Genomic DNA, 13811 nt, shown 5'->3' with positions numbered 1-13811 from the left:
AATTATGAAACAGCTTGGTATATAGTGTCCTTTTTTTAAAATGTAAAGCTTTTTTTAAATCAATAATGAAAATTGCTCTTTGAGTTTTTAACAACCTACAATGGAGAAGTATTAAAAGTAATGCTGTGCTGCATTATTTAAGACTACCAGCAAATTATTTGATACATTGTTCTTATGACTTGTATTCTGGTTACAAAGAATATCATGAGTGGAATAAATACTGGATTAAATACTTAAAAAAAGAAAGATATTTATAACTATGAAAACTATTCAGTGTTTTTTATTTCAATAGATCAATTAAAAAATTTTATGTTAATTGTAAGTAGAATATTTTTATATTAGGTGATTTTTAAGATAAATGCATTACAAAATACCTTTTTATTAATTTGGAAATACCAAAAATTAAAATATAAGTTGCAACACACCCAAATATTTTTCCCCTGCAGAATTGACAAGAAGAATAAAAAGAGCAAGAGTCTTTTCGGGATCATCCCCACAGGACTGGAACTCAGATCCTCTATTCTAACTTGAAACCTTTTCATAACTGTGGACTCTCTTTTCTCATTCCCTTACTTTGGTCTTCCTCCTAACTGAGTACCTTCCAGTTTCCAGTTCATCACAAAGACCTTTTTCACATTCCCAGTGACTTAAACATTCAGGGTCACTCCAGGGGTACTGGACTGTGATAAATAACCACACAAGAGCCAGAGATACCTTTTCTTTGGGGGTTCTGTGATGGCTCCTCTGACCTTAAGGGTCTGTAGAAAGAGAGACCCCGCATGTGCTGACCCCTTTTATTGAGGAGACGCTATTCAAATGAGGCAAGGGGTCAGATTTCAAGGGGCTGAGTCTATCTTCATGATGTCCACTGTCAGCAGGTTGACTGACATATGGGTATGCCACACCCAAGGGCAGAGTAAGAGAAGGGGACACACAAAGGGTGTTTCCATGGAACATTCTATCACAAACAGGGCAAGGGGCAATATCACAAAGGAACAGGTGAGCATAGGTCTACCCATGGGGATGTAGGAAGGCACACCCATGCACAAGGACACATTTGCTCGACCCTAAAGATCAGGGCTACCTGCTATGGTTACCTAGGCAACCAGATCACAAGGTGACTAACAATGTCACACCAATCAGAAGGGGAGACAAATTCTGGTCACATACTATATATACCTCCCACAGTCCTTGGCTAATGTTTTCTTTGCCTCATTCTCTGTATGAACCTCCCATTGTTGTCCATAACCTTTCCATTCATCTTTCTGACTCTCTCTGCCTCAGTGAGGAGGACATCTGATGGGAAGCAGAGTTCTTTATCAGAGGGAGAGGGACTCTCAGAAAGGCCAAGGGATATTTGGAGAGTTAGTTTCTGTTCTCAAGAGTCATCCTCCCCAAATGGCCTTTGTTTTCCTTCTTTTGCACCTGCTATGTGTCCTCCCACCACACAAAGCTCTGGAGAAAAATCATAGTCTCTTAGGTGAGGTCCAGACCAGACCATTAGTTTTGAGGGAGTTCATTAATCTTTCACTTCCACTGGGTCCTTTATTCTTTCTTTTTTTCTTTTCTCTACTGTTCTACGTTGACTAGCCACATTGTCTTTCCAGTGGGGTTGGAGGGATGCTCTAATAATTCTATTATGATCAAAACTATTATCCATGTCTATCATCATATCTGGTACCAGAATGATACTTTATCAAGGTTTCTACGAGCTGACACCAAGTCAAAGGCCACCCAGCCCACCTGTTTCTGTATTGACTTACCTCTGAAGGAACAAGGGCAGCAGAAAGTTGGGTCCCTGGTCCACCTATTCTCATTCCCCCTGGAGATTGCTCCTTTGACCTGGACCTTGGCATTTTGCCCTGGTCCACACCAGGAAGTGTTACAAAGGATGATCTGACTGGATTCACTGTTGAGTGTATTGTGGGGCTTTTGCTCGCTGTATTAAGTGGTGTGCCATTTTTCTGAGGGATGACAGGGGTTGGATCTCTCTGGTCTTAGTACCAGAAAACATGAAGTAGTACCATGCTACTATCATTTGGGTCTCAAATGTCCCTCACATTAAAAGTTGGCTCCCTATGGGGAGCCATACTGAGTGACCACACCTTCCATTCCTGATGCACCTCAGGGATCTGAAAAATCACTGCAGTCTGGGCAGTTGTGCCATGACTTATGACTAGGTGTACCCCCCAACCCCACTCTGCTGGGATAGCAAGGAGGTTCTCTTTGTGGGGCATGCCCCTAGGGCTTACACTTACTTGTTTCCTTTGTAAACCTACCCCTTTGCCCTGTTTGTGATAGAATATTCCATGGAAACTCCCTTTGTGTGTCCACTTCTCTCTCTGCCTTTTGGTGTGGCCTTCCTAGATGTCAGTCAATCTGCTGACAGTAGATATCAGAAGCTAGACTCAGCCTCCTGAAACCTGACCCCTTGCCTCATTTGAATGGCTTCTTCCCAATAAAAGGGTTCAGCACATGTTCCTATTACTTTTTTTCTGTGGACCTCTAAGGTCAGAGGAGACATAACAGGACTCAAAGAGAAAGGTATTTCTCTGTGTGGTTATTTTGTAAAGCCCAGTTCACAGGCGTGACCCTGAGTGTTTAGTCTTGGAATGCAACAGCTCCCAGCTTGGTGCTGTTATATTGATACCTAGACCCTCAAATAACTCTCAGACCACACATTGCCATCCCAATTAAGCCTTTGTTGCTAGCCAGTGGCAGACACTCTACTCTCTAAAATCCAGATAATCAAAATGATGCATCCCCTTCACTTTGACCTCATATTTAAGCTAAAATACCACAAAAGGGATGTTAGGGGGGTTAGCCAATGCAAGCAAGCCAAGTTACAGAAGCAAGAGATTGCAGTCAGATGTTGGGAGACTTAGCCATTAGAATAAGCCCAGGTACTCCAGTTACAGAAACAGAGCCCAGTTAGATAGTTCCGTGTTCTTGAGGGTTTCCACAACAAAAGGAATAACAACTTGCCCCAGTCATGACCTTTCTATTTGGCATAGCTGTTTCACAAAATGGAGTTACTAAACAAAATGGAGTAAGTATATTCAAGACTCTGTCTCATCACAGTGCCAATGGGAGATGGTGGAGCCTTTAGGACGCGGGGCCTAGCAGGAGGTCTTAAGTCATTGTGGGTGTCCCCTTGAAGGAGATTTTAGGACCCTTTTCTCTTTGGCTCTTTCATTTTCAGCCATGAGATGAGAGGTTTTGCTCCTGCATCTGCTTTCACCACGATGAGCTGAATTATCCCAAAGCATAAGGGTAATCCATGTGATCAGTTATATTCACTGAACAAATATGTACTAAGTAGCCATGATATGACAGGCTCAGTAATCTCAGGCTTTGGGATCATGTACACATCACCATGAAATTTATATTCTAGAGGAAACTTGGAAGTCAATCAAATAATGAAGACTAACTGTAAACTGAAAAACCTTATGTATGCTTGATGTGTGCTATAAGGATTTTCCAGGATTATTTTGACTATACATAGATTTTACGTGCCTAAGACCTTTGTGTAAGGTGAATAGGTTGTTTCCTTTTTCTCTTCCCCTCTCCAATAAACCCATTCCTTGTTTTTTTTTTTTTTTTTGGTAGTAGGAATTGAACCCAGGGGTGCTTAATCACTGAGCCACATTCCCAGTCCACCCCCATGCTTCCCCTTTTTGAGAAAGAGTCTTTTTTTTGCAAATAAAAGCTAATTTAATGAGTTTGTTTTGTGGATGTGGACACTCATGGGAACTGAAAGGCATGAAAATATAGGAGGAAGACACAGCTCACTCAACAGCTTTCTTATAAACAAATTTTATCCTAAAGACCTTTGCATCTTTCAATCCCAAAGCAACAGTTTTCTCTCTGCTTTTTACTTTTTTTACATTTTACATGTAAATTGCATAAACCAAGAGAGTACAAAACAAACTAGTGACCACAGACATTAGGAAATTTTTGGTCACAAGTAATAGGAAACCCAGTTAAAACAGGCTACAACATGAGGAAGTTCACAGATATGGTAGAATCTTAATCATTTAAGTAATCAACATTGCCATTAAGGACTAGCCTTCATCTCTCTGCTGTGTGTGTTCCTCTCCTTCTTGAAGCTGGCTTCAGTTTTTTTGCTCTTCTCCATCGGAATGTTAAGTCCTTCTCTTCAAACTAATTGATGTTCCTTGGAAAAAAAATTTCTATGCTTGCAGAATTTGGGGTGGGTGGCAGGGTACTAGAGATTGAACCTGAGGCCTCCTGAATGCTTTGAAAGCACTGTATCACTTAAGCTACATCCCTTTTGCACAAATCTTGAAAGGCCTATGTAAACCCTTAGCACTCAGAAAAACTAGAGTACTTGTTATTATAAATGCCTAGGGCAGAAAATAAGCTTTGTCTTTTTTAAGATTGAGTCTTAGTACACAAGAAAATTGCTCTGGTTCTCAGACCAAAGGGGCAAGAAGGGAATTATATAGGGATTTTTAAGAAACACACCATTTTCTTTGTCAGTAGTTCCCAAACTTTACCTGGCATAAGGGTTGCCTGGGGAATTTTCTAAAAGATAGATTCCAGACCATATCCCAGTCCTACCAATTATGAATTCCTAACCATGTGTCCTGGGAATTCCAGATTTAAACAAACTCCCATGTAATTCTGATGCAAGTGGTCCTTGTGTTCTCTGAAAATGCTAACCATCTACCTCATGCCTGCTTGTGACAGCAATAAATTTTACCATGGTATACCAGCCAATTAGAGCCAGCCTCCGATGCTTGCTGCCCAGGCAACAACTGAGTTTGCAAGCTTCTTGCTTGTTTGCTAACACCAGGGGCCATTTTGAACAATTTCCTGAGTGCTGCAAAAATTATTCAACTGACCCAAAGAAACGGATTCATGGCTGCAGGATCAGGGATTATAAATCACTATGACACCTCACCTTCAGATCATCCATCTGTTAATCCCCTTTTGATTCTATTTCAGATTTCAGATGCTAGCCTTCCGAAGAAGACTTCATTTCATTGGCATGAAATAATTCTAATAAATGTCAAGATTCAGATGATATTCCAAAGCCCACCACAAGCTGGAGTACTCCCTTACCTGACACCTATAGCACCCCTGTTGTTGCAAGGATCTCCACCTGAGCTAAAAGTAAATAAGTCCTACCTCATGTGAGTGACCAGTGGTTGAGTTTATTTTATTTTTACAAAAAACAAATAAGTTATTTTAAAATAATTCGTTGGTTTAGAGGCTAGCCATCTGAAAGAAAACCCAAGCTAACAGGAAAAAGGATAGGATAGGTTGCTGGGTACAATGGTGCACACCTATAATCCCAGTGGTTTGGGAGGCTGATGCAGGAGTATCACAGGTTCAAGTCCAGCTTCAGCAATTTAGGCCCTAAGCATTTTATGGAGAACCAGTCTCATGAAATAAAAAGAGCTGGGGATGCACTTCAGTGGTAAAGTGTCCTTGAGTTCAATCCCCAGTACCAAATCAAGAAAGAAAGAAGGAGGGATGGAAGAAAAAAGAGAATAGGCTAATCTACTCCTATGAAATGAAGTGAAATAATTGTGACTAGGTTACACCACAAAGGAGATTTAAGGCAGCAGAAGGAAATAACTTTGCTAATCTGATGATCTTAAATAGGGAGAGTAGCCAGAATTTTCCAAGCAGGTCCAATGTAATCACAAATCTCCTTAAACAAGGAAGATGAAAGGACAAGTCAGTGTCAGAGAGATACAGTGTGAGAAAGATTTGCCCAACCAGTGCTGGCTATGAGGATGGAAGGGGACCAGGAGCCAAAAAATGTAGGCCACTTCTAGACTCTGGAAAAGGCAAGAAAACTGCTTCTTCCCTAGAGTTTCCAGAAGGAACACAGCCCTGCCACTGAAACCCATTTCAGACTTCTGCCCTCCAGAACTGTAACATAATAAATTTGCCTTGTTTAAGCCAATAAATTTATGACCATTGGTTGTAGCAGCAAAAAGAATATAAACACATGGCTGGGATTGTGGCTCAGCTGTAGAGCACTTGCCTAACACATTCAAGGCCCTGGGTTCAATCCTCACCTCATAAAAATAAATAAATAAATAAAATGAATGTATTGTGTAAAACTGAAAAAAAAAAAAGAAAAGAAACACACAGGGCTTAAGAGAGAAGGCCAGTAACAGATACAGAACTAAAGGGTTCAATGAGGGTTTCCCTGCCTGTTGCCATAGTCCTCTCTCTCTAGTGGTGATCCAGAGGAAACATGTCACTCTAAGTTTTCCAAAACTGTTATATACATTTTTTAAATTTTTTATTTGTTTTAATTAGTTACACATGACAGTACAATGACCTTGTCATATCATACATTTGTATCAGATGGGATATAATTTCTCATTTTCATGACCAACCTGAGTGTACAGGTTGGTCATGCAGTCACATATGTACACACAGCAATAATAATGTCTATTTTATTCTACTGTCCTTCCTTTTCCCCTTCCCCTCCCCTCCTCTCCTATCACTTCTCTCTATGCAATCTAAGGTGACATAAATATTTTTTTTCCTCACATCTTCATACATGTATTTTGTATAACGATGAGGGTCTCCTTCCATTTCCATACTATTCCCCTTCTCCCTCCATTTCCCTCCCACCTCTCTTCCCTATCTAGAGGTAATCTTCTTATCATGCTCTTCCTCCCTGTTCCATTTAGAGTCACCCCCCTTATATCAGAGAAGACATTTGTCATTTGCTTTTTTTTTGGGGGGGGGGATTGACTAACTTCACTTAGCACAATCTGCTCTAATGCCATCCATTTCCCTGCAAATTTCATGATCTTGTTATTTTTTTAGTGATGAGTAATATTCCATTGTGTATAAATTCCACATTTTTTTATACGCTGAAGAGCATCTAGGTTGGCTCCACAGTCTAGCTATTGTGAATTGTGCTGCTATAAACATTGATGTGGCTGTGGAGTATGCTGTTTTTAGGTCCTTTGGGTATAGTCCAAGAAGAGGAATAGCCGGGTCAAATGGTGGTTCCATTCCCAGCTTTTCAAAGGATCTCCATACTGCTTTCCAAATTGGCTGCACCAATTTGCAGTCCCACCAGCAATGTATGAGTGTACCTTATTCCCTGCATCCTCTCCAGCACTTGTTGTTGTTTGACTTCATAATGTCTGCCATTCTTACTGGAGTGAGATGGTATCTTAGAGTAGTTTTAATTTGCATTCCTCTGATGGCTAGAGATGGTGAGCATTTTTTCATGTGTTTGTTGACTGATTGTATATCCTCTTCTGAGAAGTGTCTGTTCAGGTCCTTGACCCATTTGTTGATTGGGTTATTTGTTTATTTGGTGTTTAACTTTTTGAGTTCTTTGTATAGTCTAGAGATAAGAGCTCTATCTGATGTGTGAGGGGTAAAAATTTGTTCCCAGGATGTAGGCTCCCTGTTCACCTCCCATATTATTTCTCTTGCTGAGAAAAAAACTTTTTAGTTTGAATTCATCCCATTTGTTGATTCTTGGTTTTAATTCTTGTGCTATAGGTGTCTTATTAAGGAACTTGGGGCATAACCCCGCATGATGGAAATTAGGACCATTTTTTTTTCTTGTATTAGATGCAAATCTCTGGTTTGATTCCTAAATACTTGATCCATTTTGAGTTAATATTTGTGCATGGTGAGAGATAGGGATTCAATTTAATTTTGTTGCTTATGGATTTCCAGTTCTCCCAGCACCATTTGTTGAAGATGCTATCCTTTCTCCATTGCATGCTTTTAGCACATTTGTCTAATATAAAGTAGTTGTAATTTTGTGGGTTGGTCTCTGTGTCCTCTATTCTGTACCATTGGACTACCAGCCTGTTTTGGTGCCAGTACCATGCTGTTTTGTTACTATTGCTCTGTAATATAGTTTAAGATGTGGTATAGCGATACCACCTGTTTCACTCTTCCTGCTTAGAATTGCTTTAGATATTCTGAGTCTCTTATTTTTACAGATGAATTTCATAATGGCTTTTTCTATTTCTTTGAGGAATGCCTTTAGTATTTTGATTGGAATCACATTAAATCTGTAAAATGCTTTTAGTAATATGGCCATTTTAATAATATTAATTCCGCCTATCCATGAGCAAGGTATATCTTTCCATCTTCTAAGGTCTTCTTCTATTTTTCTCTTTAGGGTTCTATAGTTTTCATTGTATAGATCTTTCACCTCTTTTGTTAAATTAATTCCCAAGTATTTTATTTATTTATTTATTTATTTTTTGAGGATATTTTGAATGGGCTAGTTTTCCTCATTTCCATTTCAGAGGATTTGTCACTGATATAAAGGAATGCCTTTGATTTATGGGTGTTGATTTTATATCCTGCCACTTTGCTGAATTCATTTACTAGTTCTAGAAGTTTCTTGGTAGAGCCTTTTGGGTCTTCTAGGTATAGAATTATATCATCAGCAAATAGTGCTAGTTTAAGTTCTTCTTTTCTTATAGTTATTCCTTTAATTTCTTTCATCTGTCTAATTTCTCTGGCCAGTTATTCAAGAACTATGTTGAATAGAAGTGGAGAGAGAGGGCATCCCTGTCTTGTTCCAGATTTTAGGGGGAATGCCTTTAATTTTTCTCCTTTTTAGAATAATGCTGGCCTGAGGCTTAGCATAGATAGCTTTTACAATGTTGAGGTAAGTTCCTGTTATCCCTAGTTTTTCTAGTGTTTTGAACATAAAGTGGTGCTGTATTTTGTCAAATGTTTTTCTGTGTCTATTGAGATGATCATATGATTCTTATCTTTAAGTCTATTGATGTGGTGAATTACATTTACTGATTTCCGTATGTTGAACCAACCTTGAATCCTGGGGATAAATCTCACTTGATCATGGCGCATGATCTTTTTGATATGTTTTTGTATTCAATTTGCCAGAGTTTTATTGAGGATTTTTGCATCTATATTAATTAGAGATATTGGCCTGAAGTTTTCTTTATTTGAAATGTCTTTGTCTGGTTTTGGAATCAGTGTGATGTTTGAATCATAGAATAAATTTGGAAGTACTTGCTCTTTTTCTATTTCCTGAAATAGATTGAAGAGTATTGGTATTAGTTCTTCTTTAAAGATTTTGTAAAACTCTACTGTATATCTATCCAGTCCTGGGATTTTCTTGGTTGTAATCTTCTTATGGCTTCTTCTATTTCCTCACTTGATATTGGTCTGTTTAAGTTGTGTATATCTTCCTGACCCAATCTGGGCAGATCATATGACTTAAGGAATTTATCGATGTCTTCACTATCTTCTATTTTATTGGATATAAGGTTTCAAAATAATTTCTAATTATCTTCTGTATTTCTGTAGTGTCTATTCTGATATTGCCTTTTTCATCCCATATGCTAGTAATTTGGCTTCTCTCTATTCTTCTCTTCATTAGCATGGCTAAGGGTCTTTTGATCTTATTTATTTTTTCAAAGAACCAACTTTTAGTTTTGTCAATTTTTTTCAATTGTTTCTTTTATTTCAATTTCATTGATTTCAACAATGATTTTCATTATTTCTTGCCCTCTACTGCTTTTGCTGCTGATTTGCCTTTCTTTTTCTAATGCTTTGAGATGTAGTATGAGATCATTTATTTGTTGGCTTTTTCTTCTTTTTAGAAATAAGCTCTTTGCAATGAATTTTCCTCTTAGTACTGCTTTCATAGTCACAGAGATTTTGATATGTTTTCTGAGTTTTCATTTATCTCTAAGAATTTTTTAATTTCCTCCTTGATGTCTTTTGTAGCCCATTGTTCATTCTCCATGTGATGTAGGAATTCTAATTTCTTATTTTATCATTGATTTCCAATTTGATTCCATTATGATTGGATAAAATGCATGGTTATATCTCTACTCCTTTATATTTGCTAAGAGTTGCCCTATGGTATAATATATGGTCTATTTTTGAGCAGGATCCTTGTGCTGCTGAGAAAAAAGTGTATCCACTTGATGTTGGTTGATATATTCTCTATATGTCAATTAAGTCTAAGTTATTACTTGTGTTATTGAATTCTATAGTTTCTTTATTCAACTTTTGTTTGGAAGATCTGTCCAGTGGTGAGACAGGTGTGTTAAAGTCACACATGATTTCATGTTGTGGTCTATTTGTCTCTTGAACTTGAGAAGAATTTGTTTGGTGAACATAGCAGAACAATTGTTTGAGGCATATATATTAATGATTGTTATATCTTGTTGGTGAATGGTTCCCTTTAGCAGTATGTAGTGTCCTTCTTTATCCCTTTTGATTAACTTGGGCTTGAAGTCTATTTTATTTGATGAGTATGGACACCCCTGCTTGCTTCTGAGGTCCATGTGAGTGGTATGATTTTTTCTGATCTTTCACCTTCAGTCTGTGTATGTCTTTTCCTATCAGATGAGTCTCCTGTAGGCAGCATATTGATGGATCTATTTTTTAATCCAGTCTACTAGCCGATGTGTTTTGTTTGGTGAGTTTAAGCCGTTCACATTTAGGGTTACTATTGAGATATGGTTTGTACTTCCAGCCATATTTGTTTGTTATTTAATTTGACTTGGTTTTATATTTTGATTAGTTTTTCCTTTAGTGTAATACCTCCCTCTGCTGGTTTCATTGATGTTTTTCATTTCCTCTTCATGAAATATTGTGCCAAGTATGTTTTGTAGTGCCGGTTTTCTATCTATAAATTCTTTTAACATTTTTTTTTATTGTGGAAGGTTTTTATTTCATCTTCAAATCTGAAGCTTACTTTTGCTGGATATGATATTCTTCGTTGGCACCCATTATCTTTCAGAGCTTGAAATATGTTTTTCCAGGATCTTTTAGCTTTCTGGGTCTGTGTTGAAAAATCTGCCTTTATCCTAATTGGTTTACTCTATGTGTAATCTGCTTCCTTTCTCTTGTGGCTTTTAAAATTCTCTCCTTAGTCTGTATGTTGGGCATTTTCATTATAGTATGTCTTGGTGTGGATCTGTTGTGATTTTGAACATTTGGCATCCTGTAGGCTTCTTGAATATGGATTTGTGTTTCATGCTTCATGTCTGGAAAGTTTTCTGATATTATTTCATTGAACAGATTGCTCATTCCTTTGGTTTGGACCTCTATGCCTTCCTCTATCCCAATAACTCTTTGTTATTTGTTCTGCTCATGATTTCTCATAATTTTCCCTGTGCTGTCTACATTCTTTTCAAGGTGATATACTTTATCTTCAATATCCTGTTTTCTAACAGGTCTGCTCTATTGGTGATACTCTTGTTTGAGTTTTTAATTTGGTTTATTATGTCTTTCATTTCAAGGACTTCTGTTTTTTTTTTTTCATAACCTCTATCTCTCTGTTGAGGAGATCTTTTGCTTCTTGGATTTGTTTATGTATCTCATTGTCAAAGTGATCTTTCACTGCCTGTATTTGTTGTATAATGTCTTCTTTGAGATCCCTAAATATTTTAACAATGTATATTCTGAAATATTTCTCTGTATTTTTTTTTCTGCTGTAGCTGTCAATTCTTCTAATGATGTGTTGTCTTGAATTGTTTGTGGTACTTTCTTCCCTTGTCTTTTCATGTTGCTCACATTTCTTTCTTTCCAGCTCTATGAGACTGTTTTTTTTTTACCCTGTAGACTTGTAGTGCTCTTGTATGGTTCCAAGATTCCCTCCTTTGTGGGAAAGCACAATGTTAACAGATCCTAATAGCAAGAGTATATCACCTATAAGCAAATTATTGTTATTAAGACATTTATAGTTAGTCTCAATGTCCAGAAATGTTGGATTCAATTATTATTTTTAATATAATCAGTAGTTTCTTAAAAGGTATACAGTTTCTGGTGGTGGACAGTAAACTGTGTTGGGCATAGGACAATATGCTAAGGGGGAAGGATATGAGGGTATGGGGTTAATATACCTTAGAAAATTTGAAGGAGAACTCTAATGAAGAGGGTTGGAAGCAAGGGAATAGACAGGTGGTAATTTAGGGTAGACAAGTACATGAGAGGACAGTAGAGTACATAAAAACAAACACACATATGTATTTAGAAAATTACAGAATGTTGAGATAATAAAATTTGGAGGGTGCATGAAGAATGAAGAAAAAAGGGAAAGAAAAAAGAGAAAAAAGAGAGAGAAGAAAAAGAAAAAAGAAAAAAATTCCTCTATATTATATTATTCATGTGACTCAGTTCTCATAGTTCTATTTCATGTAAAATTTTTTGTTTCACATATGTTGGGATTATGAGGGCCAGAGGATAGAAGGGTAGAGGGGAAGAATAAGAAGTCAAAAAGTAAATAAATAAAAACAACAACAACAACTACAAAAAAAAATTCTTAGAATTCTCTTTCATTTCTGCTCCTCTTTTCTTCCAGTAGGTGGAACTGTCTTAACCAAGGTGAGAAGACTTGAGCCCCCCACCCACTATCTTCTCCCTCTCCTGCCTGGAGCTTCCTGATCCTGTTCTCTCTGATTTGATTTAGGTTTTTCACTCTTATGTTACTAGAATCTCCTTCCTTTGCTTATCAGGCCGCAACTGCAGGACCTCTAACCCTCAGGTTTGTGCCAGTTGGGCAGTGCTCTGGTCACATTGCGCTCCCACTCCAGTTCAGCTGAGAGCAGATTTTGCACTGGGTAGTCATTGTGCCAAGTAATCACAGCTGGGAAGTGTGGTAGGAGGAGGAAGTTGGAAACCAGGTACCTGTTCAAATGGAGGTCTGCGCTGATAGCCACGCCCACTGGTGAGAGATATTTTCCAAGATGTACTGGGTCTGCTACCAGTGCTAGGGTATCTGGTGAGGTGGGGGGAGCTGAGATGGCTTTATGCTGTGGGTAGATTGCAGACATGTGGCTTGCGTGGGAGCGGTGTGTAGCTGATTAGGTGATTCTGCTACACTGCTTGAGAGATGTGTGTGCACTAGAACTGCGGGCTTTGTGTCCAGAGTCCGGAGTCTTACTGGAACACAGAGGCTCTGATTTCTGTGCAGGTGGTCACAGCTCTGATGGTTTCTGTGAAAATCTGCTGTGTAGGGGTCCTGTGGCATGCTTGGAGTGTTGTATTCCATCTAGGAGACCTTGTAGAGACCCCGCCTGACTGTTTTCTTGGTTTAATTCCACAGAGTAGCCAGAAACAGTACCTCCTGTATTCCATCATCTTGGATCCTTTCTCGTTCTTTCCATTTTTATGCCAGCTTTCTCTCAGTCGGTTGTCTTTCCATTTAAATGTTTATTTATTTTTTGTTTTCTATGAGTGTAATGAAATTCACTAAATTTTCTATAGGAATGTATAATTTTTGTCCCGCTGGCCTCACTCCCTTACCATTTTCTATCTCAGGGCTTGAGTGGGAGTGATACTTTACCTCCATGGAATCTCAGATGAGGAAGGGGGTGGATGCTCATGCAGAAGATGGTGGGGCAGGTGCTCCAGCCAGTAGAGCTCAACAGCTGAATTCAGGGTAGGGCTGGGCCAGGCTCTGGCTCCACTAAGAGAGTATGAGGCATAAGGAGGTCTCTTAGCCACTTGTGGTTTAATATTTCAGTTTTGGAGGTGGCATCCTCACCTGGGAAGGGTCTCCTCACCAGAGAGGCAGATGGGCAAACTCAGAAGAAGGGGCTTGCACTGCCATACCACTGGGACTCTGCTAAGTGGGCTACCAGGTCACAGGGCAGCCCATCAGCCAGGTTCATGATGGATAAAGATTGGAAGGATAAATTAACAAATTCACCAACTTGTGTGTGTTTTTCTTTTTTCATTTTTTTCTAGAAATAAATAGACAGAAAACAGTTCTTTAAATCTTTTCCTACATTAGAAGATAACACAGTGAACTCATCTTAGCAGTGTTAAGTTACATATGGTTCTATGTC

General features: G+C 38.4%; 1 protein-coding gene across 1 annotated transcript in view; it reads left to right on the top strand.

Moving 5' to 3' along the window:
• Positions 1–13811, top strand: part of LOC124080045 (myelin-oligodendrocyte glycoprotein-like) — a 77712-nt gene that overhangs the window by 38649 nt on the left and 25252 nt on the right. The window lies entirely within an intron of this gene.

Source organism: Marmota monax, unplaced genomic scaffold (genome assembly GCF_021218885.2).
Source record: "Marmota monax isolate L192 unplaced genomic scaffold, Marmota_monax_Labrador192_F-V1.1 WCK01_AAM20220418_F8-fsc00632, whole genome shotgun sequence".
Lineage (NCBI taxonomy): Eukaryota > Metazoa > Chordata > Mammalia > Rodentia > Sciuridae > Marmota > Marmota monax.
The sequence above is the reverse complement of the archived record's forward strand: the minus strand, read 5'-3'. Positions and strand labels throughout refer to the sequence as shown.